The following is a 26,131-nucleotide window of genomic DNA, read 5'->3' on the forward strand; positions in this document are numbered from 1 at the left end:
AACGTTTGTGAAGGAGTCACTCTCATGAGTGATGCCATTGACTGCACAGTCCCTGCCACGCAATCTGTATATGTCACATTTTGAGATTGCCTTGGAAACCTTACTGGGCAGGTACTAAAAAATACCTGTAACCAGGTACTATCACCTAATGGAAACTTTAAAGATCGAGCTGAGTCAAGTTAAGCCAAGCTAGGTAGGTGCTAGTGGAAAAGGGCTATTAGAGATCACAAACTCTGATCGAAATTGAGGCCATTCAATTTCGGTGTAAAGACGTTAAACTACATATGTGAAGGTCTCATAATGGTTTCACCTGAAACCTCTGCTGATATTTACCCACGCCTTTTTTCCACCCCTTGGCTCATGTGATGTGTTTCATAGTTGGTCAACGACCCTGGCAAAGACAACCCGCTCTGGGTTTTAAATACCTGGGACTCTCCAACGTTTAGTTTTAGATCTAACGAAGGTTCTCAGAGGAGAGGTGAAAGGTCTTCAAGGCACTTAGAGAATTCCAGCTGCTTTCTTTCAAAGCTCATCAGACTACCATGACGTGGATGACTGGGAACCCTTTTTTCTCATTCACTGTGTGCAGTCCCTCTGGAGTCATCCCTGTTGGAGCTTGTCAGTAGCAAAGGCCTGAAGGTACAAAAATGAATACTGAAGAGAGCTTAACACCATTCCTGCTTGAATTTGAAGGCCGATTTAAGTCTATCCTTTCAGAGTTCCAGACTTAAACACATACTTCCTGTGGCTCGTTGGTCTAGGCGTATGATTCTCGCTTAGGGTGCGAGAGGTCCCGGGTTCAAATCCCGGACGAGCCCCCTTAAAATCACAAGCTCTTAGCTTCATGGAATTCTTTGGTAAGACACATTCCTTCTGGGGCATTGTAAATGTGTTGTGTGCCAAACCTTTCTATGTCATCTGTGACATCAACTTGTATTTCTAAAATAAAGTTGTTGATTTTGTGAAGGAGTCACTCTCAAGACTCATTGAGTGATGCCATTGACTGCACAGTCCCTGCCACGCAATCTGTATATGTCACATTTTGAGATTGCCTTGGAAACCTTACTGGGCAGGTACTAAAAAAATACCTGTAACCAGGTACTATCACCTAATGGAAACTTTAAAGATCGAGCTGAGTCAAGTTAAGCCAAGCTAGGTAGGTGCAAGTGGAAAAGCGTTAGAGATCACAAACTCTGATCGAAATTGAGGCCATTCAATTTCGGTGTAAAGACGTTAAACTACATATGTGAAGGTCTCATAATGGTTTCACCTCTGCTGATAATTACCCACGCCTTTTTTCCACCCCTTGGCTCATGTGATGTGTTTCATAGTTGGTCAACGACCCTGGTAAAGACAACCCGCTCTGGGTTTTAAATACCTGGGACTCTCCAACGTTTAGTTTTAGATCTAACGAAGGTTCTCAGAGGAGAGGTGAAAGGTCTTCAAGGCACTTAGAGAATTCCAGCTGCTTTCTTTCAAAGCTCATCAGACTACCATGACGTGGATGACTGGGAACCCTTTTTTCTCATTCACTGTGTGCAGTCCCTCTGGAGTCATCCCTGTTGGAGCTTGTCAGTAGCAAAGGCCTGAAGGTACAAAAATGAATACTGAAGAGAGCTTAACACCATTCCTGCTTGAATTTGAAGGCCGATTTAAGTCTATCCTTTCAGAGTTCCAGACTTAAACAAACACTTCCTGTGGCTCGTTGGTCTAGGCGTATGATTCTCGCTTTGGGTGCGAGAGGTCCCGGGTTCAAATCCCGGACGAACCCCCTTAAAATCACAAGCTCTTAGCTTCATGGAATTCTTTGGAAAGACACATTCCTTCTGGGGCATTGTAAATGTGTTGTGTGCCAAACCGTTCAATGTGATCTGGGACACCAATTTGTCTTTCTAAAACAACGTTTGTGAAGGAGTCACTCTCATGAGTCATTGAGTGATGCCATTGACTGCACAGTCCCTGCCACGCAATCTGTATATGTCACATTTTGAGATTGCCTTGGAAACCTTACTGGGCAGGTACTAAAAAATACCTGTAACCAGGTACTATCACCTAATGGAAACTTTAAAGATCGAGCTGAGTCAAGTTAAGCCAAGCTAGGTAGGTGCTAGTGGAAAAGGGCTATTAGAGATCACAAACTCTGATCGAAATTGAGGCCATTCAATTTCGGTGTAAAGACGTTAAACTACATATGTGAAGGTCTCATAATGGTTTCACCTGAAACCTCTGCTGATATTTACCCACGCCTTTTTTCCACCCCTTGGCTCATGTGATGTGTTTCATAGTTGGTCAACGACCCTGGCAAAGACAACCCGCTCTGGGTTTTAAATACCTGGGACTCTCCAACGTTTAGTTTTAGATCTAACGAAGGTTCTCAGAGGAGAGGTGAAAGGTCTTCAAGGCACTTAGAGAATTCCAGCTGCTTTCTTTCAAAGCTCATCAGACTACCATGACGTGGATGACTGGGAACCCTTTTTTCTCATTCACTGTGTGCAGTCCCTCTGGAGTCATCCCTGTTGGAGCTTGTCAGTAGCAAAGGCCTGAAGGTACAAAAATGAATACTGAAGAGAGCTTAACACCATTCCTGCTTGAATTTGAAGGCCGATTTAAGTCTATCCTTTCAGAGTTCCAGACTTAAACACATACTTCCTGTGGCTCGTTGGTCTAGGCGTATGATTCTCGCTTAGGGTGCGAGAGGTCCTGGGTTCAAATCCCGGACGAGCCCCCTTAAAATCACAAGCTCTTAGCTTCATGGAATTCTTTGGTAAGACACATTCCTTCTGGGGCATTGTAAATGTGTTGTGTGCCAAACCTTTCAATGTGATCTGGGACACCAATTTGTCTTTCTAAAACAACGTTTGTGAAGGAGTCACTCTCATGAGTCATTGAGTGATGCCATTGACTGCACAGTCCCTGCCACGCAATCTGTATATGTCACATTTTGAGATTGCCTTGGAAACCTTACTGGGCAGGTACTAAAAAATACCTGTAACCAGGTACTATCACCTAATGGGAACTTTAAAGATCGAGCTGAGTCAAGTTAAGCCAAGCTAGGTAGGTGTTAGTGGAAAAGGGCTATTAGAGATCACAAAGTCTGATCGAAATTGAGGCCATTCAATTTCGGTGTAAAGACGTTAAACTACATATGTGAAGGTCTCATAATGGTTTCACCTGAAACCTCTGCTGATATTTACCCACGCCTTTTTTCCACCCCTTGGCTCATGTGATGTGTTTCATAGTTGGTCAACGACCCTGGTAAAGACAACCCGCTCTGGGTTTTAAATACCTGGGACTCTCCAACATTTAGTTTTAGATCTAACGAAGGTTCTCAGAGGAGAGGTGAAAGGTCTTCAAGGCACTTAGAGAATTCCAGCTGCTTTCTTTCAAAGCTCATCAGACTACCATGACGTGGATGACTGGGAACCCTTTTTTCTCATTCACTGTGTGCAGTCCCTCTGGAGTCATCCCTGTTGGAGCTTGTCAGTAGCAAAGGCCTGAAGGTACAAAAATGAATACTGAAGAGAGCTTAACACCATTCCTGCTTGAATTTGAAGGCCGATTTAAGTCTATCCTTTCAGAGTTCCAGACTTAAACACATGCTTCCTGTGGCTCGTTGGTCTAGGCGTATGATTCTCGCTTTGGGTGCGAGAGGTCCCGGGTTCAAATCCCGGACGAGCCCCCTTAAAATCACAAGCTCTTAGCTTCATGGAATTCTTTGGAAAGACACATTCCTTCTGGGGCATTGTAAATGTGTTGTGTGCCAAACCGTTCAATGTGATCTGGGACACCAATTTGTCTTTCTAAAACAACGTTTGTGAAGGAGTCACTCTCATGAGTCATTGAGTGATGCCATTGACTGCACAGTCCCTGCCACGCAATCTGTATATGTCACATTTTGAGATTGCCTTGGAAACCTTACTGGGCAGGTACTAAAAAATACCTGTAACCAGGTACTATCACCTAATGGAAACTTTAAAGATCGAGCTGAGTCAAGTTAAGCCAAGCTAGGTAGGTGCTAGTGGAAAAGGGCTATTAGAGATCACAAACTCTGATCGAAATTGAGGCCATTCAATTTCGGTGTAAAGACGTTAAACTACATATGTGAAGGTCTCATAATGGTTTCACCTCTGCTGATAATTACCCACGCCTTTTTTCCACCCCTTGGCTCATGTGATGTGTTTCATAGTTGGTCAACGACCCTGGTAAAGACAACCCGCTGTGGGTTTTAAATACCTGGGACTCTCCAACGTTTAGTTTTAGATCTAACGAAGGTTCTCAGAGGAGAGGTGAAAGGTCTTCAAGGCACTTAGAGAATTCCAGCTGCTTTCTTTCAAAGCTCATCAGACTACCATGACGTGGATGACTGGGAACCCTTTTTTCTCATTCACTGTGTGCAGTCCCTCTGGAGTCATCCCTGTTGGAGCTTGTCAGTAGCAAAGGCCTGAAGGTACAAAAATGAATACTGAAGAGAGCTTAACACCATTCCTGCTTGAATTTGAAGGCCGATTTAAGTCTATCCTTTCAGAGTTCCAGACTTAAACACATGCTTCCTGTGGCTCGTTGGTCTAGGCGTATGATTCTCGCTTTGGGTGCGAGAGGTCCCGGGTTCAAATCCCGGACGAGCCCCCTTAAAATCACAACCTCCTAGCTTCATGGAATTCTTTGGAAAGACACATTCCTTCTGGGGCATTGTAAATGTGTTGTGTGCCAAACCGTTCAATGTGATCTGGGACACCAATTTGTCTTTCTAAAACAACGTTTGTGAAGGAGTCACTCTCATGAGTCATTGAGTGATGCCATTGACTGCACAGTCCCTGCCACGCAATCTGTATATGTCACATTTTGAGATTGCCTTGGAAACCTTACTGGGCAGGTACTAAAAAATACCTGTAACCAGGTACTATCACCTAATGGAAACTTTAAAGATCGAGCTGAGTCAAGTTAAGCCAAGCTAGGTAGGTGCTAGTGGAAAAGGGCTATTAGAGATCACAAACTCTGATCGAAATTGAGGCCATTCAATTTCGGTGTAAAGACGTTAAACTACATATGTGAAGGTCTCATAATGGTTTCACCTCTGCTGATAATTACCCACGCCTTTTTTCACACCTTGGCTCATGTGATGTGTTTCATAGTTGGTCAACGACCCTGGTAAAGACAACCCCATCTAGGGTTTAAATACCTGGGACTCTCCAACATTTAGTTTTAGATCTAACGAAGGTTCTCAGAGGAGAGGTGAAAGGTCTTCAAGGCACTTAGAGAATTCCAGCTGCTTTCTTTCAAAGCTCATCAGACTACCATGACGTGGATGACTGGGAACCCTTTTTTCTCATTCACTGTGTGCAGTCCCTCTGGAGTCATCCCTGTTGGAGCTTGTCAGTAGCAAAGGCCTGAAGGTACAAAAATGAATACTGAAGAGAGCTTAACACCATTCCTGCTTGAATTTGAAGGCCGATTTAAGTCTATCCTTTCAGAGTTCCAGACTTAAACACATGCTTCCTGTGGCTCGTTGGTCTAGGCGTATGATTCTCGCTTTGGGTGCGAGAGGTCCCGGGTTCAAATCCCGGACGAGCCCCCTTAAAATCACAAGCTCTTAGCTTCATGGAATTCTTTGGAAAGACACATTCCTTCTGGGGCATTGTAAATGTGTTGTGTGCCAAACCGTTCAATGTGATCTGGGACACCAATTTGTCTTTCTAAAACAACGTTTGTGAAGGAGTCACTCTCATGAGTCATTGAGTGATGCCATTGACTGCACAGTCCCTGCCACGCAATCTGTATATGTCACATTTTGAGATTGCCTTGGAAACCTTACTGGGCAGGTACTAAAAAATACCTGTAACCAGGTACTATCACCTAATGGAAACTTTAAAGATCGAGCTGAGTCAAGTTAAGCCAAGCTAGGTAGGTGCTAGTGGAAAAGGGCTATTAGAGATCACAAACTCTGATCGAAATTGAGGCCATTCAATTTCGGTGTAAAGACGTTAAACTACATATGTGAAGGTCTCATAATGGTTTCACCTCTGCTGATAATTACCCACGCCTTTTTTCCACCCCTTGGCTCATGTGATGTGTTTCATAGTTGGTCAACGACCCTGGTAAAGACAACCCGCTCTGGGTTTTAAATACCTGGGACTCTCCAACGTTTAGTTTTAGATCTAACGAAGGTTCTCAGAGGAGAGGTGAAAGGTCTTCAAGGCACTTAGAGAATTCCAGCTGCTTTCTTTCAAAGCTCATCAGACTACCATGACGTGGATGACTGGGAACCCTTTTTTCTCATTCACTGTGTGCAGTCCCTCTGGAGTCATCCCTGTTGGAGCTTGTCAGTAGCAAAGGCCTGAAGGTACAAAAATGAATACTGAAGAGAGCTTAACACCATTCCTGCTTGAATTTGAAGGCCGATTTAAGTCTATCCTTTCAGAGTTCCAGACTTAAACACAGGCTTCCTGTGGCTCGTTGGTCTAGGCGTATGATTCTCGCTTTGGGTGCGAGAGGTCCCGGGTTCAAATCCCGGACGAGCCCCCTTAAAATCACAAGCTCTTAGCTTCATGGAATTCTTTGGAAAGACACATTCCTTCTGGGGCATTGTAAATGTGTTGTGTGCCAAACCGTTCAATGTGATCTGGGACACCAATTTGTCTTTCTAAAACAACGTTTGTGAAGGAGTCACTCTCATGAGTCATTGAGTGATGCCATTGACTGCACAGTCCCTGCCACGCAATCTGTATATGTCACATTTTGAGATTGCCTTGGAAACCTTACTGGGCAGGTACTAAAAAATACCTGTAACCAGGTACTATCACCTAATGGAAACTTTAAAGATCGAGCTGAGTCAAGTTAAGCCAAGCTAGGTAGGTGCTAGTGGAAAAGGGCTATTAGAGATCACAAACTCTGATCGAAATTGAGGCCATTCAATTTCGGTGTAAAGACGTTAAACTACATATGTGAAGGTCTCATAATGGTTTCACCTGAAACCTCTGCTGATATTTACCCACGCCTTTTTTCCACCCCTTGGCTCATGTGATGTGTTTCATAGTTGGTCAACGACCCTGGCAAAGACAACCCGCTCTGGGTTTTAAATACCTGGGACTCTCCAACGTTTAGTTTTAGATCTAACGAAGGTTCTCAGAGGAGAGGTGAAAGGTCTTCAAGGCACTTAGAGAATTCCAGCTGCTTTCTTTCAAAGCTCATCAGACTACCATGACGTGGATGACTGGGAACCCTTTTTTCTCATTCACTGTGTGCAGTCCCTCTGGAGTCATCCCTGTTGGAGCTTGTCAGTAGCAAAGGCCTGAAGGTACAAAAATGAATACTGAAGAGAGCTTAACACCATTCCTGCTTGAATTTGAAGGCCGATTTAAGTCTATCCTTTCAGAGTTCCAGACTTAAACACATGCTTCCTGTGGCTCGTTGGTCTAGGCGTATGATTCTCGCTTAGGGTGCGAGAGGTCCCGGGTTCAAATCCCGGACGAGCCCCCTTAAAATCACAAGCTCTTAGCTTCATGGAATTCTTTGGTAAGACACATTCCTTCTGGGGCATTGTAAATGTGTTGTGTGCCAAACCTTTCTATGTCATCTGTGACATCAACTTGTATTTCTAAAATAACGTTGTTGATTTTGTGAAGGAGTCACTCTCAAGACTCATTGAGTGATGCCATTGACTGCACAGTCCCTGCCACGCAATCTGTATATGTCACATTTTGAGATTGCCTTGGAAACCTTACTGGGCAGGTACTAAAAAAATACCTGTAACCAGGTACTATCACCTAATGGAAACTTTAAAGATCGAGCTGAGTCAAGTTAAGCCAAGCTAGGTAGGTGCAAGTGGAAAAGCGTTAGAGATCACAAACTCTGATCGAAATTGAGGCCATTCAATTTCGGTGTAAAGACGTTAAACTACATATGTGAAGGTCTCATAATGGTTTCACCTCTGCTGATAATTACCCACGCCTTTTTTCCACCCCTTGGCTCATGTGATGTGTTTCATAGTTGGTCAACGACCCTGGTAAAGACAACCCGCTCTGGGTTTTAAATACCTGGGACTCTCCAACGTTTAGTTTTAGATCTAACGAAGGTTCTCAGAGGAGAGGTGAAAGGTCTTCAAGGCACTTAGAGAATTCCAGCTGCTTTCTTTCAAAGCTCATCAGACTACCATGACGTGGATGACTGGGAACCCTTTTTTCTCATTCACTGTGTGCAGTCCCTCTGGAGTCATCCCTGTTGGAGCTTGTCAGTAGCAAAGGCCTGAAGGTACAAAAATGAATACTGAAGAGAGCTTAACACCATTCCTGCTTGAATTTGAAGGCCGATTTAAGTCTATCCTTTCAGAGTTCCAGACTTAAACACAGGCTTCCTGTGGCTCGTTGGTCTAGGCGTATGATTCTCGCTTTGGGTGCGAGAGGTCCCGGGTTCAAATCCCGGACGAGCCCCCTTAAAATCACAAGCTCTTAGCTTCATGGAATTCTTTGGAAAGACACATTCCTTCTGGGGCATTGTAAATGTGTTGTGTGCCAAACCGTTCAATGTGATCTGGGACACCAGTTTGTCTTTCTAAAACAACGTTTGTGAAGGAGTCACTCTCATGAGTCATTGAGTGATGCCATTGACTGCACAGTCCCTGCCACGCAATCTGTATATGTCACATTTTGAGATTGCCTTGGAAACCTTACTGGGCAGGTACTAAAAAATACCTGTAACCAGGTACTATCACCTAATGGAAACTTTAAAGATCGAGCTGAGTCAAGTTAAGCCAAGCTAGGTAGGTGCTAGTGGAAAAGGGCTATTAGAGATCACAAACTCTGATCGAAATTGAGGCCATTCAATTTCGGTGTAAAGACGTTAAACTACATATGTGAAGGTCTCATAATGGTTTCACCTCTGCTGATAATTACCCACGCTTTTTTTCCACCCCTTGGCTCATGTGATGTGTTTCATAGTTGGTCAACGACCCTGGTAAAGACAACCCGCTGTGGGTTTTAAATACCTGGGACTCTCCAACGTTTAGTTTTAGATCTAACGAAGGTTCTCAGAGGAGAGGTGAAAGGTCTTCAAGGCACTTAGAGAATTCCAGCTGCTTTCTTTCAAAGCTCATCAGACTACCATGACGTGGATGACTGGGAACCCTTTTTTCTCATTCACTGTGTGCAGTCCCTCTGGAGTCATCCCTGTTGGAGCTTGTCAGTAGCAAAGGCCTGAAGGTACAAAAATGAATACTGAAGAGAGCTTAACACCATTCCTGCTTGAATTTGAAGGCCGATTTAAGTCTATCCTTTCAGAGTTCCAGACTTAAACACATGCTTCCTGTGGCTCGTTGGTCTAGGCGTATGATTCTCGCTTTGGGTGCGAGAGGTCCCGGGTTCAAATCCCGGACGAGCCCCCTTAAAATCACAAGCTCCTAGCTTCATGGAATTCTTTGGAAAGACACATTCCTTCTGGGGCATTGTAAATGTGTTGTGTGCCAAACCGTTCAATGTGATCTGGGACACCAATTTGTCTTTCTAAAACAACGTTTGTGAAGGAGTCACTCTCATGAGTCATTGAGTGATGCCATTGACTGCACAGTCCCTGCCACGCAATCTGTATATGTCACATTTTGAGATTGCCTTGGAAACCTTACTGGGCAGGTACTAAAAAATACCTGTAACCAGGTACTATCACCTAATGGAAACTTTAAAGATCGAGCTGAGTCAAGTTAAGCCAAGCTAGGTAGGTGCTAGTGGAAAAGGGCTATTAGAGATCACAAACTCTGATCGAAATTGAGGCCATTCAATTTCGGTGTAAAGACGTTAAACTACATATGTGAAGGTCTCATAATGGTTTCACCTCTGCTGATAATTACCCACGCCTTTTTTCACACCTTGGCTCATGTGATGTGTTTCATAGTTGGTCAACGACCCTGGTAAAGACAACCCCATCTAGGGTTTAAATACCTGGGACTCTCCAACATTTAGTTTTAGATCTAACGAAGGTTCTCAGAGGAGAGGTGAAAGGTCTTCAAGGCACTTAGAGAATTCCAGCTGCTTTCTTTCAAAGCTCATCAGACTACCATGACGTGGATGACTGGGAACCCTTTTTTCTCATTCACTGTGTGCAGTCCCTCTGGAGTCATCCCTGTTGGAGCTTGTCAGTAGCAAAGGCCTGAAGGTACAAAAATGAATACTGAAGAGAGCTTAACACCATTCCTGCTTGAATTTGAAGGCCGATTTAAGTCTATCCTTTCAGAGTTCCAGACTTAAACACATGCTTCCTGTGGCTCGTTGGTCTAGGCGTATGATTCTCGCTTTGGGTGCGAGAGGTCCCGGGTTCAAATCCCGGACGAGCCCCCTTAAAATCACAAGCTCTTAGCTTCATGGAATTCTTTGGAAAGACACATTCCTTCTGGGGCATTGTAAATGTGTTGTGTGCCAAACCGTTCAATGTGATCTGGGACACCAATTTGTCTTTCTAAAACAACGTTTGTGAAGGAGTCACTCTCATGAGTCATTGAGTGATGCCATTGACTGCACAGTCCCTGCCACGCAATCTGTATATGTCACATTTTGAGATTGCCTTGGAAACCTTACTGGGCAGGTACTAAAAAATACCTGTAACCAGGTACTATCACCTAATGGAAACTTTAAAGATCGAGCTGAGTCAAGTTAAGCCAAGCTAGGTAGGTGCTAGTGGAAAAGGGCTATTAGAGATCACAAACTCTGATCGAAATTGAGGCCATTCAATTTCGGTGTAAAGACGTTAAACTACATATGTGAAGGTCTCATAATGGTTTCACCTCTGCTGATAATTACCCACGCCTTTTTTCCACCCCTTGGCTCATGTGATGTGTTTCATAGTTGGTCAACGACCCTGGTAAAGACAACCCGCTCTGGGTTTTAAATACCTGGGACTCTCCAACGTTTAGTTTTAGATCTAACGAAGGTTCTCAGAGGAGAGGTGAAAGGTCTTCAAGGCACTTAGAGAATTCCAGCTGCTTTCTTTCAAAGCTCATCAGACTACCATGACGTGGATGACTGGGAACCCTTTTTTCTCATTCACTGTGTGCAGTCCCTCTGGAGTCATCCCTGTTGGAGCTTGTCAGTAGCAAAGGCCTGAAGGTACAAAAATGAATACTGAAGAGAGCTTAACACCATTCCTGCTTGAATTTGAAGGCCGATTTAAGTCTATCCTTTCAGAGTTCCAGACTTAAACACAGGCTTCCTGTGGCTCGTTGGTCTAGGCGTATGATTCTCGCTTTGGGTGCGAGAGGTCCCGGGTTCAAATCCCGGACGAGCCCCCTTAAAATCACAAGCTCTTAGCTTCATGGAATTCTTTGGAAAGACACATTCCTTCTGGGGCATTGTAAATGTGTTGTGTGCCAAACCGTTCAATGTGATCTGGGACACCAATTTGTCTTTCTAAAACAACGTTTGTGAAGGAGTCACTCTCATGAGTCATTGAGTGATGCCATTGACTGCACAGTCCCTGCCACGCAATCTGTATATGTCACATTTTGAGATTGCCTTGGAAACCTTACTGGGCAGGTACTAAAAAATACCTGTAACCAGGTACTATCACCTAATGGAAACTTTAAAGATCGAGCTGAGTCAAGTTAAGCCAAGCTAGGTAGGTGCTAGTGGAAAAGGGCTATTAGAGATCACAAACTCTGATCGAAATTGAGGCCATTCAATTTCGGTGTAAAGACGTTAAACTACATATGTGAAGGTCTCATAATGGTTTCACCTGAAACCTCTGCTGATATTTACCCACGCCTTTTTTCCACCCCTTGGCTCATGTGATGTGTTTCATAGTTGGTCAATGACCCTGGCAAAGACAACCCGCTCTGGGTTTTAAATACCTGGGACTCTCCAACGTTTAGTTTTAGATCTAACGAAGGTTCTCAGAGGAGAGGTGAAAGGTCTTCAAGGCACTTAGAGAATTCCAGCTGCTTTCTTTCAAAGCTCATCAGACTACCATGACGTGGATGACTGGGAACCCTTTTTTCTCATTCACTGTGTGCAGTCCCTCTGGAGTCATCCCTGTTGGAGCTTGTCAGTAGCAAAGGCCTGAAGGTACAAAAATGAATACTGAAGAGAGCTTAACACCATTCCTGCTTGAATTTGAAGGCCGATTTAAGTCTATCCTTTCAGAGTTCCAGACTTAAACACATACTTCCTGTGGCTCGTTGGTCTAGGCGTATGATTCTCGCTTAGGGTGTGAGAGGTCCCGGGTTCAAATCCCGGACGAGCCCCCTTAAAATCACAAGCTCTTAGCTTCATGGAATTCTTTGGTAAGACACATTCCTTCTGGGGCATTGTAAATGTGTTGTGTGCCAAACCTTTCTATGTCATCTGTGACATCAACTTGTATTTCTAAAATAACGTTGTTGATTTTGTGAAGGAGTCACTCTCAAGACTCATTGAGTGATGCCATTGACTGCACAGTCCCTGCCACGCAATCTGTATATGTCACATTTTGAGATTGCCTTGGAAACCTTACTGGGCAGGTACTAAAAAAATACCTGTAACCAGGTACTATCACCTAATGGAAACTTTAAAGATCGAGCTGAGTCAAGTTAAGCCAAGCTAGGTAGGTGCAAGTGGAAAAGCGTTAGAGATCACAAACTCTGATCGAAATTGAGGCCATTCAATTTCGGTGTAAAGACGTTAAACTACATATGTGAAGGTCTCATAATGGTTTCACCTCTGCTGATAATTACCCACGCCTTTTTTCCACCCCTTGGCTCATGTGATGTGTTTCATAGTTGGTCAACGACCCTGGTAAAGACAACCCGCTCTGGGTTTTAAATACCTGGGACTCTCCAACGTTTAGTTTTAGATCTAACGAAGGTTCTCAGAGGAGAGGTGAAAGGTCTTCAAGGCACTTAGAGAATTCCAGCTGCTTTCTTTCAAAGCTCATCAGACTACCATGACGTGGATGACTGGGAACCCTTTTTTCTCATTCACTGTGTGCAGTCCCTCTGGAGTCATCCCTGTTGGAGCTTGTCAGTAGCAAAGGCCTGAAGGTACAAAAATGAATACTGAAGAGAGCTTAACACCATTCCTGCTTGAATTTGAAGGCCGATTTAAGTCTATCCTTTCAGAGTTCCAGACTTAAACACAGGCTTCCTGTGGCTCGTTGGTCTAGGCGTATGATTCTCGCTTTGGGTGCGAGAGGTCCCGGGTTCAAATCCCGGACGAGCCCCCTTAAAATCACAAGCTCTTAGCTTCATGGAATTCTTTGGAAAGACACATTCCTTCTGGGGCATTGTAAATGTGTTGTGTGCCAAACCGTTCAATGTGATCTGGGACACCAATTTGTCTTTCTAAAACAACGTTTGTGAAGGAGTCACTCTCATGAGTCATTGAGTGATGCCATTGACTGCACAGTCCCTGCCACGCAATCTGTATATGTCACATTTTGAGATTGCCTTGGAAACCTTACTGGGCAGGTACTAAAAAATACCTGTAACCAGGTACTATCACCTAATGGAAACTTTAAAGATCGAGCTGAGTCAAGTTAAGCCAAGCTAGGTAGGTGCTAGTGGAAAAGGGCTATTAGAGATCACAAACTCTGATCGAAATTGAGGCCATTCAATTTCGGTGTAAAGACGTTAAACTACATATGTGAAGGTCTCATAATGGTTTCACCTGAAACCTCTGCTGATATTTACCCACGCCTTTTTTCCACCCCTTGGCTCATGTGATGTGTTTCATAGTTGGTCAACGACCCTGGCAAAGACAACCCGCTCTGGGTTTTAAATACCTGGGACTCTCCAACGTTTAGTTTTAGATCTAACGAAGGTTCTCAGAGGAGAGGTGAAAGGTCTTCAAGGCACTTAGAGAATTCCAGCTGCTTTCTTTCAAAGCTCATCAGACTACCATGACGTGGATGACTGGGAACCCTTTTTTCTCATTCACTGTGTGCAGTCCCTCTGGAGTCATCCCTGTTGGAGCTTGTCAGTAGCAAAGGCCTGAAGGTACAAAAATGAATACTGAAGAGAGCTTAACACCATTCCTGCTTGAATTTGAAGGCCGATTTAAGTCTATCCTTTCAGAGTTCCAGACTTAAACACATACTTCCTGTGGCTCGTTGGTCTAGGCGTATGATTCTCGCTTAGGGTGCGAGAGGTCCCGGGTTCAAATCCCGGACGAGCCCCCTTAAAATCACAAGCTCTTAGCTTCATGGAATTCTTTGGTAAGACACATTCCTTCTCGGGCATTGTAAATGTGTTGTGTGCCAAACCTTTCTATGTCATCTGTGACATCAACTTGTATTTCTAAAATAACGTTGTTGATTTTGTGAAGGAGTCACTCTCAAGACTCATTGAGTGATGCCATTGACTGCACAGTCCCTGCCACGCAATCTGTATATGTCACATTTTGAGATTCCCTTGGAAACCTTACTGGGCAGGTACTAAAAAAATACCTGTAACCAGGTACTATCACCTAATGGAAACTTTAAAGATCGAGCTGAGTCAAGTTAAGCCAAGCTAGGTAGGTGCAAGTGGAAAAGCGTTAGAGATCACAAACTCTGATCGAAATTGAGGCCATTCAATTTCGGTGTAAAGACGTTAAACTACATATGTGAAGGTCTCATAATGGTTTCACCTCTGCTGATAATTACCCACGCCTTTTTTCCACCCCTTGGCTCATGTGATGTGTTTCATAGTTGGTCAACGACCCTGGTAAAGACAACCCGCTCTGGGTTTTAAATACCTGGGACTCTCCAACGTTTAGTTTTAGATCTAACGAAGGTTCTCAGAGGAGAGGTGAAAGGTCTTCAAGGCACTTAGAGAATTCCAGCTGCTTTCTTTCAAAGCTCATCAGACTACCATGACGTGGATGACTGGGAACCCTTTTTTCTCATTCACTGTGTGCAGTCCCTCTGGAGTCATCCCTGTTGGAGCTTGTCAGTAGCAAAGGCCTGAAGGTACAAAAATGAATACTGAAGAGAGCTTAACACCATTCCTGCTTGAATTTGAAGGCCGATTTAAGTCTATCCTTTCAGAGTTCCAGACTTAAACACAGGCTTCCTGTGGCTCGTTGGTCTAGGCGTATGATTCTCGCTTTGGGTGCGAGAGGTCCCGGGTTCAAATCCCGGACGAGCCCCCTTAAAATCACAAGCTCTTAGCTTCATGGAATTCTTTGGAAAGACACATTCCTTCTGGGGCATTGTAAATGTGTTGTGTGCCAAACCGTTCAATGTGATCTGGGACACCAATTTGTCTTTCTAAAACAACGTTTGTGAAGGAGTCACTCTCATGAGTCATTGAGTGATGCCATTGACTGCACAGTCCCTGCCACGCAATCTGTATATGTCACATTTTGAGATTGCCTTGGAAACCTTACTGGGCAGGTACTAAAAAATACCTGTAACCAGGTACTATCACCTAATGGAAACTTTAAAGATCGAGCTGAGTCAAGTTAAGCCAAGCTAGGTAGGTGCTAGTGGAAAAGGGCTATTAGAGATCACAAACTCTGATCGAAATTGAGGCCATTCAATTTCGGTGTAAAGACGTTAAACTACATATGTGAAGGTCTCATAATGGTTTCACCTGAAACCTCTGCTGATATTTACCCACGCCTTTTTTCCACCCCTTGGCTCATGTGATGTGTTTCATAGTTGGTCAACGACCCTGGCAAAGACAACCCGCTCTGGGTTTTAAATACCTGGGACTCTCCAACGTTTAGTTTTAGATCTAACGAAGGTTCTCAGAGGAGAGGTGAAAGGTCTTCAAGGCACTTAGAGAATTCCAGCTGCTTTCTTTCAAAGCTCATCAGACTACCATGACGTGGATGACTGGGAACCCTTTTTTCTCATTCACTGTGTGCAGTCCCTCTGGAGTCATCCCTGTTGGAGCTTGTCAGTAGCAAAGGCCTGAAGGTACAAAAATGAATACTGAAGAGAGCTTAACACCATTCCTGCTTGAATTTGAAGGCCGATTTAAGTCTATCCTTTCAGAGTTCCAGACTTAAACACAAACTTCCTGTGGCTCGTTGGTCTAGGCGTATGATTCTCGCTTAGGGTGCGAGAGGTCCCGGGTTCAAATCCCGGACGAACCCCCTTAAAATCACAAGCTCTTAGCTTCATGGAATTCTTTGGTAAGACACATTCCTTCTGGGGCATTGTAAATGTGTTGTGTGCCAAACCGTTCAATGTGATCTGGGACACCAATTTGTCTTTCTAAAACAACGTTTGTGAAGGAGTCACTCTCATGAGTCATTGAGTGATGCCATTGACTGCACAGTCCCTGCCACGCAATCTGTATATGTCACATTTTGAGATTGCCTTGGAAACCTTACTGGGCAGGTACTAAAAAATACCTGTAACCAGGTACTATCACCTAATGGGAACTTTAAAGATCGAGCTGAGTCAAGTTAAGCCAAGCTAGGTAGGTGTTAGTGGAAAAGGGCTATTAGAGATCACAAACTCTGATCGAAATTGAGGCCATTCAATTTCGGTGTAAAGACGTTAAACTACATATGTGAAGGTCTCATAATGGTTTCACCTGAAACCTCTGCTGATATTTACCCACGCCTTTTTTCCACCCCTTGGCTCATGTGATGTGTTTCATAGTTGGTCAACGACCCTGGCAAAGACAACCCGCTCTGGGTTTTAAATACCTGGGACTCTCCAACGTTTAGTTTTAGATCTAACGAAGGTTCTCAGAGGAGAGGTGAAAGGTCTTCAAGGCACTTAGAGAATTCCAGCTGCTTTCTTTCAAAGCTCATCAGACTACCATGACGTGGATGACTGGGAACCCTTTTTTCTCATTCACTGTGTGCAGTCCCTCTGGAGTCATCCCTGTTGGAGCTTGTCAGTAGCAAAGGCCTGAAGGTACAAAAATGAATACTGAAGAGAGCTTAACACCATTCCTGCTTGAATTTGAAGGCCGATTTAAGTCTATCCTTTCAGAGTTCCAGACTTAAACACATACTTCCTGTGGCTCGTTGGTCTAGGCGTATGATTCTCGCTTAGGGTGCGAGAGGTCCCGGGTTCAAATCCCGGACGAACCCCCTTAAAATCACAAGCTCTTAGCTTCATGGAATTCTTTGGTAAGACACATTCCTTCTGGGGCATTGTAAATGTGTTGTGTGCCAAACCTTTCTATGTCATCTGTGACATCAACTTGTATTTCTAAAATAACGTTGTTGATTTTGTGAAGGAGTCACTCTCAAGACTCATTGAGTGATGCCATTGACTGCACAGTCCCTGCCACGCAATCTGTATATGTCACATTTTGAGATTGCCTTGGAAACCTTACTGGGCAGGTACTAAAAAAATACCTGTAACCAGGTACTATCACCTAATGGAAACTTTAAAGATCGAGCTGAGTCAAGTTAAGCCAAGCTAGGTAGGTGCAAGTGGAAAAGCGTTAGAGATCACAAACTCTGATCGAAATTGAGGCCATTCAATTTCGGTGTAAAGACGTTAAACTACATATGTGAAGGTCTCATAATGGTTTCACCTCTGCTGATAATTACCCACGCCTTTTTTCCACCCCTTGGCTCATGTGATGTGTTTCATAGTTGGTCAACGACCCTGGTAAAGACAACCCGCTCTGGGTTTTAAATACCTGGGACTCTCCAACGTTTAGTTTTAGATCTAACGAAGGTTCTCAGAGGAGAGGTGAAAGGTCTTCAAGGCACTTAGAGAATTCCAGCTGCTTTCTTTCAAAGCTCATCAGACTACCATGACGTGGATGACTGGGAACCCTTTTTTCTCATTCACTGTGTGCAGTCCCTCTGGAGTCATCCCTGTTGGAGCTTGTCAGTAGCAAAGGCCTGAAGGTACAAAAATGAATACTGAAGAGAGCTTAACACCATTCCTGCTTGAATTTGAAGGCCGATTTAAGTCTATCCTTTCAGAGTTCCAGACTTAAACACAGGCTTCCTGTGGCTCGTTGGTCTAGGCGTATGATTCTCGCTTTGGGTGCGAGAGGTCCCGGGTTCAAATCCCGGACGAGCCCCCTTAAAATCACAAGCTCTTAGCTTCATGGAATTCTTTGGAAAGACACATTCCTTCTGGGGCATTGTAAATGTGTTGTGTGCCAAACCGTTCAATGTGATCTGGGACACCAATTTGTCTTTCTAAAACAACGTTTGTGAAGGAGTCACTCTCATGAGTCATTGAGTGATGCCATTGACTGCACAGTCCCTGCCACGCAGTCTGTATATGTCACATTTTGAGATTGCCTTGGAAACCTTACTGGGCAGGTACTAAAAAATACCTGTAACCAGGTACTATCACCTAATGGAAACTTTAAAGATCGAGCTGAGTCAAGTTAAGCCAAGCTAGGTAGGTGCTAGTGGAAAAGGGCTATTAGAGATCACAAACTCTGATCGAAATTGAGGCCATTCAATTTCGGTGTAAAGACGTTAAACTACATATGTGAAGGTCTCATAATGGTTTCACCTCTGCTGATAATTACCCACGCCTTTTTTCACACCTTGGCTCATGTGATGTGTTTCATAGTTGGTCAACGACCCTGGTAAAGACAACCCCATCTAGGGTTTAAATACCTGGGACTCTCCAACATTTAGTTTTAGATCTAACGAAGGTTCTCAGAGGAGAGGTGAAAGGTCTTCAAGGCACTTAGAGAATTCCAGCTGCTTTCTTTCAAAGCTCATCAGACTACCATGACGTGGATGACTGGGAACCCTTTTTTCTCATTCACTGTGTGCAGTCCCTCTGGAGTCATCCCTGTTGGAGCTTGTCAGTAGCAAAGGCCTGAAGGTACAAAAATGAATACTGAAGAGAGCTTAACACCATTCCTGCTTGAATTTGAAGGCCGATTTAAGTCTATCCTTTCAGAGTTCCAGACTTAAACACAAACTTCCTGTGGCTCGTTGGTCTAGGCGTATGATTCTCGCTTTGGGTGCGAGAGGTCCCGGGTTCAAATCCCGGACGAGCCCCCTTAAAATCACAAGCTCTTAGCTTCATGGAATTCTTTTGAAAGACACATTCCTTCTGGGGCATTGTAAATGTGTTGTGTGCCAAACCGTTCAATGTGATCTGGGACACCAATTTGTCTTTCTAAAACAACGTTTGTGAAGGAGTCACTCTCATGAGTCATTGAGTGATGCCATTGACTGCACAGTCCCTGCCACGCAATCTGTATATGTCACATTTTGAGATTGCCTTGGAAACCTTACTGGGCAGGTACTAAAAAATACCTGTAACCAGGTACTATCACCTAATGGAAACTTTAAAGATCGAGCTGAGTCAAGTTAAGCCAAGCTAGGTAGGTGCTAGTGGAAAAGGGCTATTAGAGATCACAAACTCTGATCGAAATTGAGGCCATTCAATTTCGGTGTAAAGACGTTAAACTACATATGTGAAGGTCTCATAATGGTTTCACCTGAAACCTCTGCTGATATTTACCCACGCCTTTTTTCCACCCCTTGGCTCATGTGATGTGTTTCATAGTTGGTCAACGACCCTGGCAAAGACAACCCGCTCTGGGTTTTAAATACCTGGGACTCTCCAACGTTTAGTTTTAGATCTAACGAAGGTTCTCAGAGGAGAGGTGAAAGGTCTTCAAGGCACTTAGAGAATTCCAGCTGCTTTCTTTCAAAGCTCATCAGACTACCATGACGTGGATGACTGGGAACCCTTTTTTCTCATTCACTGTGTGCAGTCCCTCTGGAGTCATCCCTGTTGGAGCTTGTCAGTAGCAAAGGCCTGAAGGTACAAAAATGAATACTGAAGAGAGCTTAACACCATTCCTGCTTGAATTTGAAGGCCGATTTAAGTCTATCCTTTCAGAGTTCCAGACTTAAACACATACTTCCTGTGGCTCGTTGGTCTAGGCGTATGATTCTCGCTTAGGGTGCGAGAGGTCCCGGGTTCAAATCCCGGACGAGCCCCCTTAAAATCACAAGCTCTTAGCTTCATGGAATTCTTTGGTAAGACACATTCCTTCTGGGGCATTGTAAATGTGTTGTGTGCCAAACCGTTCAATGTGATCTGGGACACCAATTTGTCTTTCTAAAACAACGTTTGTGAAGGAGTCACTCTCATGAGTCATTGAGTGATGCCATTGACTGCACAGTCCCTGCCACGCAATCTGTATATGTCACATTTTGAGATTGCCTTGGAAACCTTACTGGGCAGGTACTAAAAAATACCTGTAACCAGGTACTATCACCTAATGGGAACTTTAAAGATCGAGCTGAGTCAAGTTAAGCCAAGCTAGGTAGGTGTTAGTGGAAAAGGGCTATTAGAGATCACAAAGTCTGATCGAAATTGAGGCCATTCAATTTCGGTGTAAAGACGTTAAACTACATATGTGAAGGTCTCATAATGGTTTCACCTGAAACCTCTGCTGATATTTACCCACGCCTTTTTTCCACCCCTTGGCTCATGTGATGTGTTTCATAGTTGGTCAACGACCCTGGTAAAGACAACCCGCTCTGGGTTTTAAATACCTGGGACTCTCCAACATTTAGTTTTAGATCTAACGAAGGTTCTCAGAGGAGAGGTGAAAGGTCTTCAAGGCACTTAGAGAATTCCAGCTGCTTTCTTTCAAAGCTCATCAGACTACCATGACGTGGATGACTGGGAACCCTTTTTTCTCATTCACTGTGTGCAGTCCCTCTGGAGTCATCCCTGTTGGAGCTTGTCAGTAGCAAAGGCCTGAAGGTACAAAAATGAATACTGAAGAGAGCTTAACACCATTCCTGCTTGAATTTGAAGGCCGATTTAAGTCTATCCTTTCAGAGTTCCAGACTTAAACACATGCTTCCTGTGGCTCGTTGGTCTAGGCGTATGATTCTCGCTTTGGGTGCGAGAGGTCCCGGGTTCAAATCCCGGACGAACCCCCTTAAAATCACAAGCTCTTAGCTTCATGGAATTCTTTGGAAAGACACATTCCTTCTGGGGCATTGTAAATGTGTTGTGTGCCAAACCGTTCAATGTGATCTGGGACACCAATTTGTCTTTCTAAAACAACGTTTGTGAAGGAGTCACTCTCATGAGTCATTGAGTGATGCCATTGACTGCACAGTCCCTGCCACGCAATCTGTATATGTCACATTTTGAGATTGCCTTGGAAACCTTACTGGGCAGGTACTAAAAAATACCTGTAACCAGGTACTATCACCTAATGGAAACTTTAAAGATCGAGCTGAGTCAAGTTAAGCCAAGCTAGGTAGGTGCTAGTGGAAAAGGGCTATTAGAGATCACAAACTCTGATCGAAATTGAGGCCATTCAATTTCGGTGTAAAGACGTTAAACTACATATGTGAAGGTCTCATAATGGTTTCACCTCTGCTGATAATTACCCATGCCTTTTTTCCACCCCTTGGCTCATGTGATGTGTTTCATAGTTGGTCAACGACCCTGGTAAAGACAACCCGCTCTGGGTTTTAAATACCTGGGACTCTCCAACGTTTAGTTTTAGATCTAACGAAGGTTCTCAGAGGAGAGGTGAAAGGTCTTCAAGGCACTTAGAGAATTCCAGCTGCTTTCTTTCAAAGCTCATCAGACTACCATGACGTGGATGACTGGGAACCCTTTTTTCTCATTCACTGTGTGCAGTCCCTCTGGAGTCATCCCTGTTGGAGCTTGTCAGTAGCAAAGGCCTGAAGGTACAAAAATGAATACTGAAGAGAGCTTAACACCATTCCTGCTTGAATTTGAAGGCCGATTTAAGTCTATCCTTTCAGAGTTCCAGACTTAAACACAGGCTTCCTGTGGCTCGTTGGTCTAGGCGTATGATTCTCGCTTTGGGTGCGAGAGGTCCCGGGTTCAAATCCCGGACGAACCCCCTTAAAATCACAAGCTCTTAGCTTCATGGAATTCTTTGGAAAGACACATTCCTTCTGGGGCATTGTAAATGTGTTGTGTGCCAAACCGTTCAATGTGATCTGGGACACCAATTTGTCTTTCTAAAACAACGTTTGTGAAGGAGTCACTCTCATGAGTCATTGAGTGATGCCATTGACTGCACAGTCCCTGCCACGCAATCTGTATATGTCACATTTTGAGATTGCCTTGGAAACCTTACTGGGCAGGTACTAAAAAATACCTGTAACCAGGTACTATCACCTAATGGAAACTTTAAAGATCGAGCTGAGTCAAGTTAAGCCAAGCTAGGTAGGTGCTAGTGGAAAAGGGCTATTAGAGATCACAAACTCTGATCGAAATTGAGGCCATTCAATTTCGGTGTAAAGACGTTAAACTACATATGTGAAGGTCTCATAATGGTTTCACCTGAAACCTCTGCTGATATTTACCCACGCCTTTTTTCCACCCCTTGGCTCATGTGATGTGTTTCATAGTTGGTCAACGACCCTGGCAAAGACAACCCGCTCTGGGTTTTAAATACCTGGGACTCTCCAACGTTTAGTTTTAGATCTAACGAAGGTTCTCAGAGGAGAGGTGAAAGGTCTTCAAGGCACTTAGAGAATTCCAGCTGCTTTCTTTCAAAGCTCATCAGACTACCATGACGTGGATGACTGGGAACCCTTTTTTCTCATTCACTGTGTGCAGTCCCTCTGGAGTCATCCCTGTTGGAGCTTGTCAGTAGCAAAGGCCTGAAGGTACAAAAATGAATACTGAAGAGAGCTTAACACCATTCCTGCTTGAATTTGAAGGCCGATTTAAGTCTATCCTTTCAGAGTTCCAGACTTAAACACATACTTCCTGTGGCTCGTTGGTCTAGGCGTATGATTCTCGCTTAGGGTGCGAGAGGTCCCGGGTTCAAATCCCGGACGAGCCCCCTTAAAATCACAAGCTCTTAGCTTCATGGAATTCTTTGGTAAGACACATTCCTTCTGGGGCATTGTAAATGTGTTGTGTGCCAAACCTTTCTATGTCATCTGTGACATCAACTTGTATTTCTAAAATAACGTTGTTGATTTTGTGAAGGAGTCACTCTCAAGACTCATTGAGTGATGCCATTGACTGCACAGTCCCTGCCACGCAATCTGTATATGTCACATTTTGAGATTGCCTTGGAAACCTTACTGGGCAGGTACTAAAAAAATACCTGTAACCAGGTACTATCACCTAATGGAAACTTTAAAGATCGAGCTGAGTCAAGTTAAGCCAAGCTAGGTAGGTGCAAGTGGAAAAGCGTTAGAGATCACAAACTCTGATCGAAATTGAGGCCATTCAATTTCGGTGTAAAGACGTTAAACTACATATGTGAAGGTCTCATAATGGTTTCACCTCTGCTGATAATTACCCACGCCTTTTTTCCACCCCTTGGCTCATGTGATGTGTTTCATAGTTGGTCAACGACCCTGGTAAAGACAACCCGCTCTGGGTTTTAAATACCTGGGACTCTCCAACGTTTAGTTTTAGATCTAACGAAGGTTCTCAGAGGAGAGGTGAAAGGTCTTCAAGGCACTTAGAGAATTCCAGCTGCTTTCTTTCAAAGCTCATCAGACTACCATGACGTGGATGACTGGGAACCCTTTTTTCTCATTCACTGTGTGCAGTCCCTCTGGAGTCATCCCTGTTGGAGCTTGTCAGTAGCAAAGGCCTGAAGGTACAAAAATGAATACTGAAGAGAGCTTAACACCATTCCTGCTTGAATTTGAAGGCCGATTTAAGTCTATCCTTTCAGAGTTCCAGACTTAAACACAGGCTTCCTGTGGCTCGTTGGTCTAGGCGTATGATTCTCGCTTTGGGTGCGAGAGGTCCCGGGTTCAAATCCCGGACGAGCCCCCTTAAAATCACAAGCTCTTAGCTTCATGGAATTCTTTGGAAAGACACATTCCTTCTGGGGCATTGTAAATGTGTTGTGTGCCAAACCGTTCAATGTGATCTGGGACACCAATTTGTCTTTCTAAAACAACGTTTGTGAAGGAGTCACTCTCATGAGTCATTGAGTGATGCTATTGACTGCACAGTCCCTGCCACGCAATCTGTATATGTCACATTTTGAGATTGCCTTGGAAACCTTACTGGGCAGGTACTAAAAAATACCTGTAACCAGGTACTATCACCTAATGGAAACTTTAAAGATCGAGCTGAGTCAAGTTAAGCCAAGCTAGGTAGGTGCTAGTGGAAAAGGGCTATTAGAGATCACAAACTCTGATCGAAATTGAGGCCATTCAATTTCGGTGTAAAGACGTTAAACTACATATGTGAAGGTCTCATAATGGTTTCACCTGAAACCTCTGCTGATATTTACCCACGCCTTTTTTCCACCCCTTGGCTCATGTGATGTGTTTCATAGTTGGTCAACGACCCTGGCAAAGACAACCCGCTCTGGGTTTTAAATACCTGGGACTCTCCAACGTTTAGTTTTAGATCTAACGAAGGTTCTCAGAGGAGAGGTGAAAGGTCTTCAAGGCACTTAGAGAATTCCAGCTGCTTTCTTTCAAAGCTCATCAGACTACCATGACGTGGATGACTGGGAACCCTTTTTTCTCATTCACTGTGTGCAGTCCCTCTGGAGTCATCCCTGTTGGAGCTTGTCAGTAGCAAAGGCCTGAAGGTACAAAAATGAATACTGAAGAGAGCTTAACACCATTCCTGCTTGAATTTGAAGGCCGATTTAAGTCTATCCTTTCAGAGTTCCAGACTTAAACACAAACTTCCTGTGGCTCGTTGGTCTAGGCGTATGATTCTCGCTTAGGGTGCGAGAGGTCCCGGGTTCAAATCCCGGACGAGCCCCCTTAAAATCACAAGCTCTTAGCTTCATGGAATTCTTTGGTAAGACACATTCCTTCTGGGGCATTGTAAATGTGTTGTGTGCCAAACCGTTCAATGTGATCTGGGACACCAATTTGTCTTTCTAAAACAACGTTTGTGAAGGAGTCACTCTCATGAGTCATTGAGTGATGCCATTGACTGCACAGTCCCTGCCACGCAATCTGTATATGTCACATTTTGAGATTGCCTTGGAAACCTTACTGGGCAGGTACTAAAAAATACCTGTAACCAGGTACTATCACCTAATGGGAACTTTAAAGATCGAGCTGAGTCAAGTTAAGCCAAGCTAGGTAGGTGTTAGTGGAAAAGGGCTATTAGAGATCACAAACTCTGATCGAAATTGAGGCCATTCAATTTCGGTGTAAAGACGTTAAACTACATATGTGAAGGTCTCATAATGGTTTCACCTGAAACCTCTGCTGATATTTACCCACGCCTTTTTTCCACCCCTTGGCTCATGTGATGTGTTTCATAGTTGGTCAACGACCCTGGCAAAGACAACCCGCTCTGGGTTTTAAATACCTGGGACTCTCCAACGTTTAGTTTTAGATCTAACGAAGGTTCTCAGAGGAGAGGTGAAAGGTCTTCAAGGCACTTAGAGAATTCCAGCTGCTTTCTTTCAAAGCTCATCAGACTACCATGACGTGGATGACTGGGAACCCTTTTTTCTCATTCACTGTGTGCAGTCCCTCTGGAGTCATCCCTGTTGGAGCTTGTCAGTAGCAAAGGCCTGAAGGTACAAAAATGAATACTGAAGAGAGCTTAACACCATTCCTGCTTGAATTTGAAGGCCGATTTAAGTCTATCCTTTCAGAGTTCCAGACTTAAACACAGGCTTCCTGTGGCTCGTTGGTCTAGGCGTATGATTCTCGCTTAGGGTGCGAGAGGTCCCGGGTTCAAATCCCGGACGAGCCCCCTTAAAATCACAAGCTCTTAGCTTCATGGAATTCTTTGGTAAGACACATTCCTTCTGGGGCATTGTAAATGTGTTGTGTGCCAAACCTTTCTATGTCATCTGTGACATCAACTTGTATTTCTAAAATAACGTTGTTGATTTTGTGAAGGAGTCACTCTCAAGACTCATTGAGTGATGCCATTGACTGCACAGTCCCTGCCACGCAATCTGTATATGTCACATTTTGAGATTGCCTTGGAAACCTTACTGGGCAGGTACTAAAAAAATACCTGTAACCAGGTACTATCACCTAATGGAAACTTTAAAGATCGAGCTGAGTCAAGTTAAGCCAAGCTAGGTAGGTGCAAGTGGAAAAGCGTTAGAGATCACAAACTCTGATCGAAATTGAGGCCATTCAATTTCGGTGTAAAGACGTTAAACTACATATGTGAAGGTCTCATAATGGTTTCACCTCTGCTGATAATTACCCACGCCTTTTTTCCACCCCTTGGCTCATGTGATGTGTTTCATAGTTGGTCAACGACCCTGGTAAAGACAACCCGCTCTGGGTTTTAAATACCTGGGACTCTCCAA

The 26,131-nt window shown here is 44.0% G+C and overlaps 22 non-coding genes across 22 annotated transcripts; all 22 read left to right on the top strand.

Annotated features, from left to right (window-relative positions):
- The first annotated feature begins 746 nt into the window (after positions 1–746).
- On the top strand, positions 747–818 carry trnap-agg (transfer RNA proline (anticodon AGG)). The gene has a single exon. It is a non-coding gene; the product is annotated as a tRNA-Pro (tRNA).
- A 1,835-nt stretch (positions 819–2,653) lies between these two features.
- On the top strand, positions 2,654–2,725 carry trnap-agg (transfer RNA proline (anticodon AGG)). Its single transcript has one exon. It is a non-coding gene; the product is annotated as a tRNA-Pro (tRNA).
- An 882-nt stretch (positions 2,726–3,607) lies between these two features.
- Positions 3,608–3,679, top strand: trnap-ugg (transfer RNA proline (anticodon UGG)). Its single transcript has one exon. It is a non-coding gene; the product is annotated as a tRNA-Pro (tRNA).
- Positions 3,680–4,554: 875 nt separating this feature from the next.
- On the top strand, positions 4,555–4,626 carry trnap-ugg (transfer RNA proline (anticodon UGG)). The gene has a single exon. It is a non-coding gene; the product is annotated as a tRNA-Pro (tRNA).
- Positions 4,627–5,500: 874 nt separating this feature from the next.
- Positions 5,501–5,572, top strand: trnap-ugg (transfer RNA proline (anticodon UGG)). The gene has a single exon. It is a non-coding gene; the product is annotated as a tRNA-Pro (tRNA).
- An 875-nt stretch (positions 5,573–6,447) lies between these two features.
- On the top strand, positions 6,448–6,519 carry trnap-ugg (transfer RNA proline (anticodon UGG)). The gene has a single exon. It is a non-coding gene; the product is annotated as a tRNA-Pro (tRNA).
- Positions 6,520–7,401: 882 nt separating this feature from the next.
- trnap-agg (transfer RNA proline (anticodon AGG)) lies at positions 7,402–7,473 on the top strand. Its single transcript has one exon. It is a non-coding gene; the product is annotated as a tRNA-Pro (tRNA).
- An 881-nt stretch (positions 7,474–8,354) lies between these two features.
- Positions 8,355–8,426, top strand: trnap-ugg (transfer RNA proline (anticodon UGG)). The gene has a single exon. It is a non-coding gene; the product is annotated as a tRNA-Pro (tRNA).
- Positions 8,427–9,301: 875 nt separating this feature from the next.
- trnap-ugg (transfer RNA proline (anticodon UGG)) lies at positions 9,302–9,373 on the top strand. Its single transcript has one exon. It is a non-coding gene; the product is annotated as a tRNA-Pro (tRNA).
- Positions 9,374–10,247: 874 nt separating this feature from the next.
- trnap-ugg (transfer RNA proline (anticodon UGG)) lies at positions 10,248–10,319 on the top strand. Its single transcript has one exon. It is a non-coding gene; the product is annotated as a tRNA-Pro (tRNA).
- Positions 10,320–11,194: 875 nt separating this feature from the next.
- trnap-ugg (transfer RNA proline (anticodon UGG)) lies at positions 11,195–11,266 on the top strand. The gene has a single exon. It is a non-coding gene; the product is annotated as a tRNA-Pro (tRNA).
- An 882-nt stretch (positions 11,267–12,148) lies between these two features.
- trnap-agg (transfer RNA proline (anticodon AGG)) lies at positions 12,149–12,220 on the top strand. The gene has a single exon. It is a non-coding gene; the product is annotated as a tRNA-Pro (tRNA).
- An 881-nt stretch (positions 12,221–13,101) lies between these two features.
- On the top strand, positions 13,102–13,173 carry trnap-ugg (transfer RNA proline (anticodon UGG)). Its single transcript has one exon. It is a non-coding gene; the product is annotated as a tRNA-Pro (tRNA).
- Positions 13,174–14,055: 882 nt separating this feature from the next.
- On the top strand, positions 14,056–14,127 carry trnap-agg (transfer RNA proline (anticodon AGG)). The gene has a single exon. It is a non-coding gene; the product is annotated as a tRNA-Pro (tRNA).
- Positions 14,128–15,008: 881 nt separating this feature from the next.
- Positions 15,009–15,080, top strand: trnap-ugg (transfer RNA proline (anticodon UGG)). Its single transcript has one exon. It is a non-coding gene; the product is annotated as a tRNA-Pro (tRNA).
- Positions 15,081–17,869: 2,789 nt separating this feature from the next.
- On the top strand, positions 17,870–17,941 carry trnap-ugg (transfer RNA proline (anticodon UGG)). The gene has a single exon. It is a non-coding gene; the product is annotated as a tRNA-Pro (tRNA).
- An 874-nt stretch (positions 17,942–18,815) lies between these two features.
- On the top strand, positions 18,816–18,887 carry trnap-ugg (transfer RNA proline (anticodon UGG)). Its single transcript has one exon. It is a non-coding gene; the product is annotated as a tRNA-Pro (tRNA).
- Positions 18,888–19,769: 882 nt separating this feature from the next.
- trnap-agg (transfer RNA proline (anticodon AGG)) lies at positions 19,770–19,841 on the top strand. The gene has a single exon. It is a non-coding gene; the product is annotated as a tRNA-Pro (tRNA).
- A 2,783-nt stretch (positions 19,842–22,624) lies between these two features.
- trnap-agg (transfer RNA proline (anticodon AGG)) lies at positions 22,625–22,696 on the top strand. Its single transcript has one exon. It is a non-coding gene; the product is annotated as a tRNA-Pro (tRNA).
- An 881-nt stretch (positions 22,697–23,577) lies between these two features.
- On the top strand, positions 23,578–23,649 carry trnap-ugg (transfer RNA proline (anticodon UGG)). The gene has a single exon. It is a non-coding gene; the product is annotated as a tRNA-Pro (tRNA).
- Positions 23,650–24,531: 882 nt separating this feature from the next.
- Positions 24,532–24,603, top strand: trnap-agg (transfer RNA proline (anticodon AGG)). The gene has a single exon. It is a non-coding gene; the product is annotated as a tRNA-Pro (tRNA).
- Positions 24,604–25,485: 882 nt separating this feature from the next.
- Positions 25,486–25,557, top strand: trnap-agg (transfer RNA proline (anticodon AGG)). Its single transcript has one exon. It is a non-coding gene; the product is annotated as a tRNA-Pro (tRNA).
- Positions 25,558–26,131: the final 574 nt, after the last annotated feature.

Source organism: Copadichromis virginalis, linkage group LG18 (genome assembly GCF_057382275.1).
Source record: "Copadichromis virginalis isolate Kocher_CV1m ecotype Utaka linkage group LG18, C_Virginalis_male_GT1.1, whole genome shotgun sequence".
NCBI lineage: Eukaryota > Metazoa > Chordata > Actinopteri > Cichliformes > Cichlidae > Copadichromis > Copadichromis virginalis.